We start from the raw sequence: 15,554 nt of genomic DNA on the forward strand, positions 1-15,554 counted from the left end.
ATGGAGAAAAATCCTTTTAGGTTTCGAATTGCTTTTTTAAAAAAATCTAAGAAACACAGAGGATGAGCCATCACTGCAGGTTTGGAACCTGGTATTTAGGTGCTTTATTTGCCAAACTGGTGTTTAGTTTCACTGAGTCACTCTCTTTATTTCCCAATATATGATGTTAATGTATTCACCTAAAGTTCTAGGGAAAGTTAAACATACAAACTGAACATGGCAATACAGCCACTATATTCTTCTTAACCTTCTCTTTTTAATTTTAGGATTTACCTTTTAGTATCAGTGTATGTATACAAATAGCAAAAGAAATGAGAAACAGAGGTTGATCCACCTTGATTTACTGTTACATTTGGTCTATTCCTGGACTCACCTTGACCTGGCATGATAAGAACTAAGGAATTTCTGTACCTAATCACCAAACAGATGAGAGAGTAAGGGAATGCATGACAGAATTCATAGAGGAAGAAAGAGTTATTTCACTAATTTTTGCCCAGGAGAGTCCTCCTGCTCTTTGACTGAATTTGAACTCTATTCTCTATGAAATCTATTTGTTTTGGCTGAAATTTGGAATTTATCTAAAGTCAGTGTTAATCTTAACATTATCTAGGAATTCAGCTTAATATTAAACCTTGCAATGGATTAAGGGGATTTATTTGCTTGGTTACTTTTTAAAAGATTCCATCCACACATTTGAAATGCAGCTCTGAATTGTGTTAATTTAATGAAAATCATGGAGGAGATGTAGGTGTTTATTTGCCTTTTGTACTCTAATGTGAAGAGGAACTAAAAAGCCTCTTGATGAAAGTGAAAGAGGAGTGAAAAAGTTGGCTTAAAGCTCAACATTCAGAAAACTAAGATCATGGCATCTGGTCCCATTACTTCATGGGAAATAGATGGGGAAACAGTGGAAATAGTGTCAGACTTTATTTTGGGGGGCTGCAAAATCACTGCAGATGGTGACTGAAGCCATGAAATTAAAAGACGCTTACTCCTTGGAAGAAAAGTTATGACCAACCTAGATAGCATATTCAAAAGCAGAGACATTACTTTGCCGACTAAGGTCCATCTAGTCAAGGCTATGGTTTTTCCAGTGGTCATGTATGGATGTGAGAGTTGGACTGTGAAGAAAGCTGAGCACTGAAGAATGGATGCTTTTGAACTGTGGTGTTGGAGAAGACTCTTGAGAGTCCCTTGGACTGCAGGGAGATCAAGCCAGTCCATTCTAAAGGAGATCAGTCCTGGGTGTTCATTGGAAGGAATGATGCTAAAGCTGAAACTCCAATACTTTGGCCACCTCATGCAAAGAGTTGACTCATTGGAAAAGACTGTGATGCTGGGAGGGATTGAGGGCAGGAGGAAAAGGGGACGACAGAGGATGAGATGGCTGGATGGCATCACTGACTCAATGGACATGAGTTTGAGTGAACTCTGGGAGTTGGTGATGGACAGGGAGGCCTGGCGTGCTGCGATTCATGGGGTTGCAAAGAGTCGGACACATGTGAGCGACTGAACTGAACTGAATCTAATGTCAGTCCAGTGCAGGTGTCCTGATTTCGAGGGTCTAAGAATTCTCATACACTCTGAAAATGAACTTGATTTGAAAATAGCCTATACTCAAAGCAGCTATAAACTGCAGCCATGCCCATTTGCTTCAGCCTCCTGAAGTGTGTGTGTGTGCAAAAAACAATGAAAATGACTAGAAAGAAGCTACAGTGATCAAGACATAGTACTGGCAAAAGAATGGTGGGGGTGGGGGGAAATCAATGGAACAGAATACAGAGCCCAGAAACAGACTGGCATAACTATATTCAACTCATCTTTGACGAAGGAGCCAAGGGGCAACACAATGGAGCAAAGATAGTCTTTTCAGCAAATGGTGTTGTACCAACTAGACACCCACAGGGAAAACAAAAAGTGAATCTGGACACAGACCTAACACCCTTCACAAAAATAAACTCAATTGGACCTAAATGTAAAAAGCAACACTACAACATTCCTAGGAGATAACATAGGAGAACACATAGATGACCTTGGGGATGTATGTCAATAACGTTTTTAGATATAGCACCAAAGGTACCACCTATGAGAGAAATAATTGACAAGCTGGACTTTAAAAAAAGAGCAGTGTCAAGGGACAGAGAAGATGGGGAAAATACGTCTGCAAAGAACATACCTGATAAAGAATTGTTATCCAAAATGTACAAAAAATAATGAAAACTCAACAGTAAGAAAACAACTAGCTGGATAGCATATTAAAAAGCAGAGATATTACTTTGCCAACAAAGGTCTATTTAGTCAAGGTTATGGTTTTTCTAGTGGCCATGTAGAATGTGAGAGTTGGACTGTGAAGAAAGCTGATTGCCAAAGAATTGATGCTTTTGAACTGTGCTGTTGGAGAAGACTCTTGAGAATCCCTTGGACTGCAAGGAGATCCAACCAATCCATCCTAAAGGAGATCAGTCCCGGGTGTTCTTTGGAAGAACTGATGTTAAAGCTGAAACTCCAGTACTTTGGCCACCTCATGTGAAGAGCTGACTCATTGGAAAAGACCCTGATGCTGGGAGGGATTGGGAACAGGAGGAGAAGGGGACGACAGAGCATGAGATGGCTGGATGGCATCACTGACTCGATGGACATGAGTTTGTGTGAACTCCAGGAGTTGGTGATGGACAGGGAGGCCTGACATGCTGTGATTCATGGGGTCGCAGAGTTGGACATGACTGAGCGACTGAACTGAACTGAACTGAGCTTAAAAAATGGGCCAAAGATCTTAACAGACACCTCACCAAAGAAGATATACAGAATACAGATGGATATGAAACAATGCTTCACATCATATATTATGAGAGAAATGCAAATTAAAATGAGATAGCACACACGTATTAGAACATCCAAAATCCAGAACACTGACAACACCAAATGCTGGTGAGAGTGTGAAGCAACAGGGGAATGGAAAGTGGTACAACCCCTTTGGAAGACAGTTTAGCAATTTCCTAACAAAACTAAATATACCCTGACCATGCAATCCAGCAATCATGCTTCTTGGTACGTACCAAGGGAGTTAAAAACTGATGTTCACACAAAAACCCTGTAAACAGATGTTAATAGCAGATTTATGCATAACTGCCAATACTTGAAAGCAACCGAAATGTTCTTCAGTAGGTGAATGGATAGACAAATTGTGGTACTAGACAATGGGATACCACTCAGTGCTAAAAGAAATGAGCTATGAAACCATGAAAAAACCTGAAGGAAATTTAAATGCATATTACTAGTGAAAGAAGCCAGCCTGAAAAAGCTACATGCTGTATGATTCCAACTCTGTGACATTCCAGAAAAGGCTAAGTGGTTTCCAACCACTGATCTTTTCGTTGCCTCCACAGCTTTACCTTTTCCAGAATGTCACAGAGTCGGAATCATACAGTATGTAGCCTTCTCAGACTGGCTTCTTTAGATGTCCATTGACAGATAAATGGATAAAGAGGTTATGGTATGTATATACAATGGAATATTACTCAGCCACTAAAAGGAACACACTTGAGTCTGTTTTAATGGGGTGGATGAACCTAGAGCCTATTATACAGAGTGAAGTAAGTCAGAAAAATAAAAACAAATATCATGTATTAATGATTAATGCATATATATGGAATCTAGGGAGCTTCCCAGGTGGCGCTAGTGGTAAAGAACCAGTCTGCCAATGCAGGAGACGTAAGAGACATGGGTTCAATCCCTGGGTCAGGAAGGTCCCCTGGAGGAGGGCATGGCAACCCACTCCAGTATTCTTGCCTGGAGAATCCCATGGATAGAGGAGCCTGGCAGGCTACAGTCCATAGGATAATAAAGAGTCAGACATGACTGAAGAGACAGCATGCTCGCATGCATGGAATCTAGAAAGATGTACTGATGAACCTATTTGCAGGGCAGCAATGGAGACGCAGGCATAGAGAACAGACTTGCGAACACGGGAGTGAGAAGGGAGATGGTGAGACAAATGGAGAGAGCAGCATTGAAACATATGCTACCATATGGAAAACAGACCGCCAGTGGCAATTACTTTCTGTATGACTTAGGGAACTCAAACTGGGGCTCTGTGACAACCTAGAGGGGTGCAAAGGGGTGGGAGGTGGGAGGGAGGTTCCAGAGGGAGGGGACATACGTATATCTATGGCTGATGCATGTTGACGTATGGCAGAAACCAATACAATACTGTAAAGCAATTATCCTTCAACTAAAAATAAATTAATTTAAAAAAATCAGTGGTTGCCAGGAAGTAGGGGAAGGAATGAATAAGCAAACCACAGAGGATTTTTAGGGTAGTGAAACTACTTCTGTGTGATACTACACGTTAATGGATATATGTTATTCTGTTATTATACACCAAGAATGAGCCCTAAGGTAAACTGTGGACTTTGGGTGACTGTGATGTGTCAATATAAGTTCATCAATTGCCTGTTCATACAGTCACTCTCTGCAAACATTTCCCATGAGGAGCAGGGTGAATTTATGATAAGTGGGCTTGTTGAGACTATGCACAACTCCTCCTGCCAAGCCGGAGAGCTCGAGGTCAGTGACTGAGCTGGTATGATGGAATTTCCTTCATAGTAAGATAAAAAACCAGAATCTGTTGTCTTCAGAAGATAGTAAGCACTTGCTTTTCATGTTTAATGGGGCCTTGGAGGTCAGGCCCAAATAGACATCTCTACTCAGAAAGATGGATTCTGCTGGAGCAATTTTACATTAATAAGAGATTAAAAACAACAATAATAACAACAACAAATTCCGACTCAATGAGGATAAAGGAAATGAGTGCTGAGAGAGCTGGTTTAGATCCAAATTTTTCCAACTAGCCAGAGAGTCTTGATAAAATTACTCAAGTGGGTCAGTGACTACATGTTGACAGCCTTCTGTGATGTTTTCCTTTTATTTCCTAAAAAATTTTTGCTTGAAGTGTTTTTTGCAAAAACATTTATGTAATTACCATTATTTAGTTCTGGCCCTAAATTTCATATCTTGTTAAACCAAACCACTTGACCCAAAAAGTCAATTCTGTGTTTTCCAAGGACCTTTTTAAAATAGCTACTTTACAATGTTGTATTAGTTTCTACTGTACAACACAATGAATCAGCCATATATGAACATATATCCCCTCCCTTTTGGACTTTCTCTCCATTCAGGTCTTGGAGTGCAATAAGTAGAATTCGCTGTACAGTATGTTCTCATTAGTTATCTATTCGATACATAAGGGCTTCCCAGGTGGTGTTAGTGGTAAAGAACCTGCCGGCTGATACAGGAGATGCAAGATACTCAGGTTCGATCCCTGGGCCGGGAAAATTCCCTGAAGGAGGGCATGGAAACCCACTCCAGTATTCTTGCCTGAAGAATCCTATGGACAGAGGAGCCTGGAAGGCCACAGTCAATGAGGCTGCAAAAAGTCCCACACGACCAAGTAATTTAGCATGCTCACTATACACAGTATCAATAGTGTATTTGCGTCGTCCCAATCTCCCAGTTCCTCCCACCACCACTCCTTTCCTCTCCAAGGGCTTTTATGTTAAACATTAGTGGTCCCTCCACAGTATGGGTCACTGGCTGTGTACTTACTATAACTGTTTTTCCCTTCCTCCTGAATGGGAATCCCTCCCAATCCCCCTGAGGTCATGTTGGAGAAAGACATGGTCCTATTAGAGAAAAGGGCAAGGTCTGAAGAAACATAAAAAGAGTGCATTGTCTTTGTTCTCTTTTTTCTTGCAGCAGCAAACGGAAGTTTTGAGGTGCTGGTGTCTAAGGATGCTGGAAACATTGTTAGCCTGGGTTCCTGAGAGGCGCTATGGAGCAGAGCTTCCTGCTACTCAGTGTTCCATATGTTGTACTGAGTTAAGCTAAATCGTGGGCTTATTTGTCATCACAGCATAATATAGCCTATACTGATTAGTATACTGGTAAACATGTTGAGACATATTCTTACTCAATAAGAGGGGAAAATCCTCTCTGTTTAATCCAGAAATGTATACACACTGCATCCATGTTTTCCAGGGAACACTTGTATAGTTTCTGACTTATGACTATGATCTCTCTTATTTTCTGTGCAAGTAACATCGATAAATGATTAAATGGGCTTCCCTGCTGGCTCAGATGGTAAAGAATCTGCATGCAATGCAGGAGACCCAGGTTTGATCCCTGGATGGGGAAGATCCCCTGGAGAAGGGAATGGCAACCCACTCCAGTATTCTTTCCTGGAGAATTCCATGGACAGAGGAGCCTGGCGGGCTACAGTCCATGGGGTTTCAAAGAGTCGGACATGACTGATCAACTAACGCTAGAAGTGAGAGGGGTCTCCCTCTACCTCCCTCATCTTTCTCACAACCACTGCCAGCTACTTACCCCCAAGTAACCAAGTAAATGATGGAATTCATTAATTCATTCAGCCAGTCATTTTTGAGAAAGATACTTTCTGGATGTTCCAAATATAAAACTGAAAAAAAAAAAAAAAAAGATTCAGACCATCCCTGTTCCCATAGAGCTTAGACCCCATGGATCTTAGATTACAGGGGAGGAATAAAAAATTAAGAAGTAAGTGAAATGGTAGCTTTTTTAGAAATGTAAAAGTGCTATTAGCAAAAAATAAACCAGGGAGGGGGATTATGGAGTGTCAAGGGTGAGGAAGAGTTGCCATAGTCCCAGTATTTATGACAATGCTTGGCACCAAGTTAAGTCTTCAATGAATGAAGGCCATTGGTGCATACTAATGATACTTATAGGAACTCTCAGCTTTTATTTTGGATCAGCCCAATACGTCTCTCTGTATGTGTACAGCCTTGAGGACTTGCCCTGTTTCTCCTATTGCCCAATAAAGTAGGAATGGCAGGTGCTAACTTGGAAAACAAAGATCAGCTATCATTAGACATATTCCTTAGACTCCTCAGATTGCTCACTGCCTTCTGTTCCCAATTCGACTTTGCTGAATATTGGTTTCATTTTTCGCTCACAAGCTTCCTCTTGACTCTCAGTATTTAGTGATGGTATTTAAATGCCTGAGTTAATGTTCAATCCCCCCTCAAGGACTCATCTCACTGCTGGAATCAGAGATATCAATTGGGTACTTCCCTGATGGCCCAGCGGCTAGGACTCCATGCTCCCAAAGCAGGGGACCCGGGTTCAATCCCCGGTCAGGGAACTAGATTCCACATACTGCAACTAAAGATTCCCCCATGTGGCAACTAACCCACCACAGCCAAAGATATATGCTGCTACTGCTACTGCTAAGTCACTTCAGTCGTGTCTGACTCTGTGCAACCCCATAGACAGCAGCCCACCAGGCTCCCCCATCCCTGGGATTCTCCAGGCAAGAACAATGGAGTGGGCTGCCATTTCCTTCTCCAATGCATGAAAGTGAAAAGTGAAAGGGAAGTTGCTCAGTCGTGCCAGACCCTCAGCATGGACTGCAGCCTACCAGGCTCCTCCATCCATGGGATTTTCCAGGCAAGAGTACTGGAGTGGGGTGCCATTGCCTTCTCCGCAAAGATATATACACATGTATTATTTTTTAAAGAAATGTCAATTGATGTCTGCTATTCAAAAGCAGGGACATTACTTTGCCAACAAAGGTCCATCTAGTCAAGGCTATGGTTTTTCCAGTGGCCACGTATGGATGTGAGAGTTGGACTGTGAAGAAAGCTGAGTGCCGAAGAACTGATGTTTTTGAACTGTGGTGTTGGAGAAGACTCTTGAGAGTCCCTTGGACTTCAAGGAGATCCAATCAGTCCATCCTAAAGGAGATCAGTCCCGGGTGTTCTTTGGAAGGACTGATGCTAAAGCTGAAACTCCAATCCTTTGGCCACCTCATGCAAAGAGTTGACTCATTGGAAAAGACTGTGATGCTGGGAGGGATTGAGGGCAGGAGGAAAAGGGGACGACAGAGCATGAGATGGCTGGATGGCATCACCAACTTGATGGACATGAGTTTGAGTGAACTCCAGGAGTTGGTGATGGACAGGGAGGCCTGGTGTGCTGCGATTCATGGGGCTGCAAAGAGTCAGACACAACTGAGCGACTGAACTGAACTGAACTGAACCTACATTTCTTTGGAGGAAAATTTTCCCACCCTCAGACCCCTGGTATCTAAGCCATTACATTATATGCACACGATCCCTTTTCTTTATTTCCCTTCTCCAATCATAGAGGCTTTAGGTACTTAAGCTAATGGTGAGCGTCTGAACTAAGCTAAGCCTTTGGCTTGCTGGTGTTAAAAAAAAAAAGATGAGCTGGGATGACTAAGTTCTCTGCCTCCTAAGTTTGAGTTAAGTCATGCAGAGAGTACCAGCTGGTGATATGAAATGAAGCTGAAAAAAGCCATGAAACAGACTTGGGTTCATGGCAAGCCAAAGGAACATGCAATCCAAAATTATGAGGCAGTATTAATAGAAACTATGAGTAAGCAAAAAAAAAGAAAAGCTTTATAGCAAAACAAGCAAGCACTTGGAGATGGGTCCACAAAGAGCAGAGAAAGAAAGAAGGTGACTGCATGTCCTCTACCATCCCCTAGAGCTGTACCATGAGAACTGTCCAGTTTTCATTCTAAAGAGAATACTGAATCAATGTACATCATCACAACAAACAATTTTCCCCAACTCACCTTGAGGAGGTCATTCAGAAAAGTGAAGTCAACAGCCAGACCCTATTGGTCCTGGCAGGCTTCATGCTTTACCCCACCCCCTTTGGCAACTTGACCATTGTTGGAAGAGGTCATAGAAAGCACCTGACCGATGACTGACCTATAAGCGGCACCCCAGTAATCAGAGGCTCCCCACCCCCACTCCTGTCTGTGAAGTGGTCTGTCCAGTGTTCCCACAGCCAAAGCTACTCCAAGGACACAGCCTCAACACAGCAATGTGTTGTTGAGACCATCTGGACTGGGCACATGATGGAACCCTGTTAAGATGGGCCTCTGTGTAAACTTTAAGATACTGGTGGGTGAACAAAGAGACCGACTTGTCCTTCAGCTGGTGGAGACACATGTGTGGTTAGTCCTCTTGCTTGTTACAATGACCACCTATCAATGTGGAGCAGTCTGTTTTTACCTTCAACTGATCCCTGCCCTCCCTGGCTGGGACCAGTTTCTAATTTCATGTGGGAAATTAGAAAATTTCGGGTTGAGAACCAATAATTATGTGGAGGGTATTGAAGACAACTGTGTTGGAAATCAGGAACAGAAGGGAGATCTTCACTGATTCCCACCTCCAGGAGACCAGGAAACAGACCTGTAAACCATCATTTTCAACAAAAGTGGATAAACGGCAATAGAGATTCACAAAGTGAGTACGAGGATGGAAACTCGCATCACACAGCCAGGGACCAGCCCACTGTTCCCAAGTTCCTTGCTGTCAGTGTATTGGGCTTGTTCCTACAGTTAGGCTTCCAGCCTCAGCTTCCCTGTCTCGGTCCTCGGTGTTTTGTCAGAACTCTCCACCAGGAATCACAAGCTGGAATCAAGACTGCCAGGAGAAATATCAACAACCTCAGATGTGCAGATGATACCAATACCACTCAAATGGCAGAAAGTGAAGTGAAACTAAAGAGCCTCTTGATGAGGGTGAAAGAGGAAAGTGAAAAAGCTGGCTTAAAACTCAGTATTCAAAAAACTAAGATCATGGCATCAGTCTCATCACTTCATGGCAAACAGAAGATGGAAAAGTGGAAGCAGTGACAAATTTTATTTTCTTGGGCTCCAAAATCACTGTTGACTAACTGCAGCCATGAAACTAAAAGATGTTTGCTCCTTGAAAGGAAAGCTATGATAAACCTAGACAGCATATTAAAAAGCAAAGGCATCATTTTGCTGATAGAGGTCTGTATAATCAAAGCTATGGTTTTTCCAGTAGTCATGTATGGATGCAAGAGTTGGGCCGTAAAGAAGGCTGAGCACCAAAGAACTGATGCTTTCAAATTGTGGTGCTTGAGAAGACTCTTGAGGGTCCCTTGAATGGCAAGGAGTTCCAACCAGTCCTAAAGGAAATTATTCCTGAATATTCATTGGAAGGACTGATGCTGAAGCTGAAGCTCCAACACTCTGGCCACCTGATACGAAGAGTTGACTCACTGGAAGACTGTGATGCTGGGAAAGATTGGAGGCAGAAGGAGAAGAAGGCAGCAGATAATGAGATGGTTAGATAGCATCACTGACTCAATGGACATGAGTTTGAGCGAACTCAGGGAGATAGTGAAGGACAGGGAAGCTTGGCACACTTCAGTTCATGGGGTTGTAAGAAGTCAGACATGACTTAGGGACTGAACAACAAAAACAATGCCACGCTAAGGAGCATGGGCTTTATGAAATAGGTAAAATGAATGGCCACTGAAAAGCTTTAAGCATATATTTGGACTTTGTAATTCTAAGGTAGTTCCACTGTGTACACATGTCCTTTCTCAATTATTGAATGAAACACTAATTTTCCAGATGTGATTAAGGTCCCAAGTCATTTGACTTGAAGATAAGGAGATTATCCTAGGTGAGCCTGACCTAATCAGTTCAGTTCAGTTCAGTTGCTCAGTCATGTCTGACTCTTCACAACCCCATCAGGTAAGCCCTTAAAATGGACTGAGCTCATCAGAGCAACAGAGATTCAAAGCAGGAGATAAATTTGACATGACGGATATTCTCCACTGCTGGAGGGGCCATGTGAGGAGTGGGAATGGCACACAGTATCTGAGTGGTCCCTGACTGACAGTCAGCAGGCACACAGGAATTTCAGTCCTGCAACAGCAAGGAACTGAAATCTATCAGCCACCTGAAGGGGCTTGGAATGGGATCTTGAGTTCCTGATGAAAACACAGCCAACCAACCTCTTGATTTCAGCCTGGTGAGGTACCGAGCAGAGAATCCAGCTACCCTATCTCTCCAGCAATGTGAGCTCACAGGAGGTATGGTTTTGAACCACCCCATCCCTGGAGATTTGCTCTGCAGCATCAGAAAACAAACACAGGCTTCTGCTGGACTGGGCGGGAAACTGTTTTGTGAGGATTAAGACTAGAGACGGATTTAGGGAGGGGGCTGCAGCAGTTATGCAGACGTGGGCTGAGTGCCCAGAACCACAAGGAGGCCTTCCCCGCTGAGTTCAGCTCACCACTACCTCTAAACTCGGTGCTGTAAAACACCCCAGCCACTTGGGAGGAGGCCACTTTCCACGGTTGGCTGGCTCCCCCAGCTTCTCCTTTTTCCTACCAACATGGGGTATAGGGTCCCCACCAGCTTCCTGTTGGAGCCCTTCTGAGTTGTGAAAATTAGTCATACTTCTTACCAGTAGCTCCCTTCTGGAGGCACAGATATACAGCAGCAGTTCTCAACCCTGACAGCTTATGGCAGTGATCTAAGGAGCTTTTAAAAATAATGATAGCCAGTGTAGCCCTCCAGAGCCTCTCATTTTACTGTCTTTTTTTTTTTTTGCTATTTTTCTTAATCTTTCCAGTGATTCTAATGCACAGTCATGGTTGAAAACAGCTGAAATAAAACAGACCTCCACCTGAAAGTGTAGGACTTAAAGAATAGTAATAAAATATCATCCTCTCATCTGTCTTTATAATAGCATGATAAACTCTTCTTCTTCCTCTTTCTTCTCTGTTCACCTCTACCAATAAGGAAACTATCCTCATCACCATGATCATACAAACAATGATGATGATGTGAAGTTTGATTTGTTAATTTAACACTTTATTATGTAAATAATTTCAGGTTGTTGATGAGGAAACAAGGGCTTCCCACGTGGCTCAGCGGTAAAGAACCTGCCTGCAATGCCGGAGACGCAGGAGACATGGGTTCAGTCCCTGGGTGGGGAAGATCCTCTGGAGGAGGAAATGGCAACCCACTCCAGTATTCTTGCCTGGGAAATCCCACGGGCAGAGGAGCCTGGTGGGCTACAGTCCACGGGATCGCAAAGAGTTAGACACAACTGAGTGACTTGGCATACAACATGAGGAAACAAAGGCTTAAAAACGTTAAACAAACTGCTTTACAATTATAGTTATTGTGGGCTCCACACAGCCTCAAACCCAACTCCACATCCCAAAGCCCTTGTTTTCCACAAAAACACGATTCCATAAGGAACTGTAAAGAACATACTTACCACTCTTTACATCAGCCACCATCCGCTGATCACTGCCCATGTTCTAGACCATCAAGTATGTTTCTGATTTCATTTGATCCTTATACTGATGCTATACGGTGGGAATAAATGCCTCCACAGTGATAAAACTAAGGTTCAGAATGGTTAAAGAACTAGCCCAGGTTCAGACAACAAGTAAGAGATGAATTCAGAAGCGGTACCAATCTTCTGATTCCAAGTCCAGTATTTTCAATTGTACTCACTTGGTCCTAAGTGACAGAAGCCTCTGGCAAAGGCAGAATATCCTTGAAAAATATAGGGAAAACTTGAGTCTGAATAAAGTAAGAAAAACCAAGCCCTGGGCTTCCCTGGTGGCTCAGTGGTAAAGAATCCACCCGCCAATGCAAGAGACACAGGTTCAAACCCTGGTCTGGGAAAATCCCCCATGCCTCAGAGCAGCTAAGCCCATGTGCCATAACTACTGAGCCTGAGCTGTAAAGCCCGTGTGCCACAACAAGAGAAGCCGCTGCAATGCGGGGCCCGTGTACCGCACCTAGAGAGCAGCCCCCACTCACCACAATACGAGAAAAGCTCCCATAGCAGCAAAGACCCAGCACCACCAAAACTAAATGAATAAAATTAGAAAACCCCAAACGATCACTGCTCTTCCTGCAGGTTTCTCTTCCACCACTTAGTGAAGTGAAGTGAAGTCGCTCAGTCGTGTCTGACTCTTTACAACCCCATGGACTGTAGCCTATCAGGCTCCTCTGTCCATGGGATTTTCCAGGCAAGAGTGCCGGAGTGGATTGCCATTTCCTTCTCCAGGGGACCTTCCCGACCCAGGAATACTCATATAAAGTCTTCAGACAATTCCAAGCCCTCACTTGCCACCGTAACAAGTAGTGGCAGGCTGCCCTTGACGGCAGTTCTTGCTAATGGCAACACTGCAGTTCTTCCCAGAGCAGTGATCCTGTCAAGAGACCCACACGAAAACACAGACACACATTTACACGTGTGTGAATGCAAGTGACAAGCACAAGACATCACGTCCCAGAAAGTTCATCATGAGTATTCTGGGCGGTAAGGGACCTTTTTAAATCTTCTTCTTTCTTATTGCCTATTTCTTATTTCTAATTTTAAAAAGGTATCTACTCAGACCCTTCTTGGTTGGTTTTGCAACAATAACCAACATTAATGAATGACATGACGAGAGAAAATAATGGTCTCGGAAATTCCTTTCTCCTCCTGCCTTTTCAACCCTACTGTCATGTATTAGTATTCAAACCCTCTCCTCCAAAGCTGGCTTCATGTTGGGCCCCAATAAACTCCCTCCTTACTATTGCTGTATTCATCATTCATGCAGTTTCACACTTCTGAGTGTCTATGGGCTTCCCGGGTGGTGCCAGTGATAAAGAACCCGCCTGCCAATGCGGGAGATGTAAGACATGAGGTTTCAACCCCTGGGTCAGGAATATCCCCTGGAGGAGGACATGGCAACCCACTCCAGTATTCTTGCCTGGAGAATTCCATGGACAGCGAGCCTTGCAGGCTGCAGTCCATGGGGTCACAGAGTTGGACATGATTGAAGCCACTTAGCACGCGTGCCCTGAATGCCTGTAAATGCTCCTGGCAATAGATAAGTAACATTCTCTGTCGTCAAGAAATTCGCATCTAAGGTTCAAAACTAATTCACGAGCTTTTTAATACACCTGAAGCATTACAGTGTAAGGAAGAAGCAACTCCATTCTCTGCTTTTCCTCTTCAGAATTATATCTTCCTGGCTCCACGTACCTTAGACTGAAAGAGCCTAAACCTGGCAGCTGCTACATTACAGGAAAGAGACACACATCTGTCTACAGACAGCATGTAATGTTTATGGAGAGAAATAAATATAAGGTCAGCGGTGGGACACTAGACTTAAATTTGTGGGCTTTAAGTAGGGTGACCTTCACATTTATTGTTCAAGCCTTTGAGATACTTTGGAGAATGAAAAGAGGTGGTGTTAGTCATTATCCTGAGACAATAGACATAAACCCTAAACCTCCCCCCGAAACAGGGACCTATGTTCACTCTCATAAGGGATTAAGGAAGGGAATCATGACTCTTTTCTACTGAGATGACTTCTGAGAAAATCAAGGGTATCTACTCAGACCCTTCTTGGTCGGTTTTGCGACAAGGCTGAAATAATTTCAACACATGTGGTTTGCACCATTCTGCATATGGACCAACCATCTAGCTATCTGATGAATTTGCCACATTGACACTGAGACATTTTTACCAGCTCTGCCTCTCAGTTCCTCACCATCATGCATGCGCGCCAGGTCACTTCAGTCATGACTGTAGCCCACCAGGTTCCTCTGTCCATGGGATTCTCCAGGCAAGAAAGTTGGAGTGGGTTGCCATGCCCTCCTCCAGGGGATCTTCCCCACCCAGGAATCGAACCCACATCTCTTGGGTCTCCTGCATTGATAGTCAGGTTCTTCACCATGAGTACCACCTGGGAAGCCCCTTCTCGTGTTGGTCCAGAGGTTTGTGCCTTTGAGTCCTTTTTCTCTGCAGCTACTCTTCCCATAGTACAGCTGCTGGGCTTCCCTCAGCCTCTACAATGTGATGGCAGAGGCAGGCCCAGCCGCAGCTGCAGAAACATAGGTAAAGGGCTCCCTAGAGCTGGCTGGTGGGGTAAGAGCAGTGGCTCAGGCTTCGCTGTTGCTCTGGATCCCTCCTGGTTGCTACGGAAAATGATTTAGGGGCATAATGAGGGCGCCCTGTCGCGTTTACCGCGAGCAGGCTTCATCGGGGCAGAATTTCACTCAGCAGATGAACATAGACAGATGCACGTTTCCTCCTCCGATGAAATATTAAACGTGACAGGTGCGTTACCCATCAGGAAAGCAGCATACAAAACGCTTGTGTAACCCACGAGGTCCTCCCCTCTCCACCTCCCCTGCTTGGCTGGGCTCTGGGAGGTGATATCCCTCCTGCAACGCCGTTCAGGTATTCAATTCCAAAAGTTACGGCCAGCGGTATCCTTGGGAAGATAATTTAAAGGCTTTTGGCTTTAAATTAAGAATCCATTAAGATAATAAAATGTTTTCTTCAAGTTTATTGTTATTCTGCCTAAGGGATCCGCGGGGGAACATAGGATAAAAACTATGAGGAGAAAGATTCCCGTCACTATGGAAACAGATTCATTTATTTTTATGGGCTGATTTCTAATTCCTCTCCCTCGGCAAAGCTCCCACTAACTTCTGATGCTAGGAGATTATGCTCACTCGGAGGACATTTTGCTGCTTCGGGTGGTATTTCTTCTTTATTTGGGGAGGTGGGGTGTAGAGAAGAAGGGCTTGATAAAGAGCCAAAATGCATAAGAATACCTTTCCAAAGGGTTGACTCCAAGCAGAATAGTCAACTGATTGGACTAAGGAGGCTGTATTCAGAATTCACAATGAGTAGATG

The 15,554-nt window shown here is 43.7% G+C and overlaps 1 protein-coding gene and 1 non-coding gene across 3 annotated transcripts in view; one reads left to right on the forward strand and one right to left on the reverse strand.

Moving 5' to 3' along the window:
• Nucleotides 1-15,554, reverse strand: part of RASGEF1B (RasGEF domain family member 1B) — a 667,380-nt gene that overhangs the window by 187,923 nt on the left and 463,903 nt on the right. The gene's annotated exons all lie outside the window — the stretch shown is intronic.
• TRNAW-CCA (transfer RNA tryptophan (anticodon CCA)) lies at nt 7,105-7,177 on the forward strand. The gene has a single exon. It is a non-coding gene; the product is annotated as a tRNA-Trp (tRNA).

Source organism: Ovis canadensis, chromosome 6 (assembly GCF_042477335.2).
Source record: "Ovis canadensis isolate MfBH-ARS-UI-01 breed Bighorn chromosome 6, ARS-UI_OviCan_v2, whole genome shotgun sequence".
Lineage (NCBI taxonomy): Eukaryota > Metazoa > Chordata > Mammalia > Artiodactyla > Bovidae > Ovis > Ovis canadensis.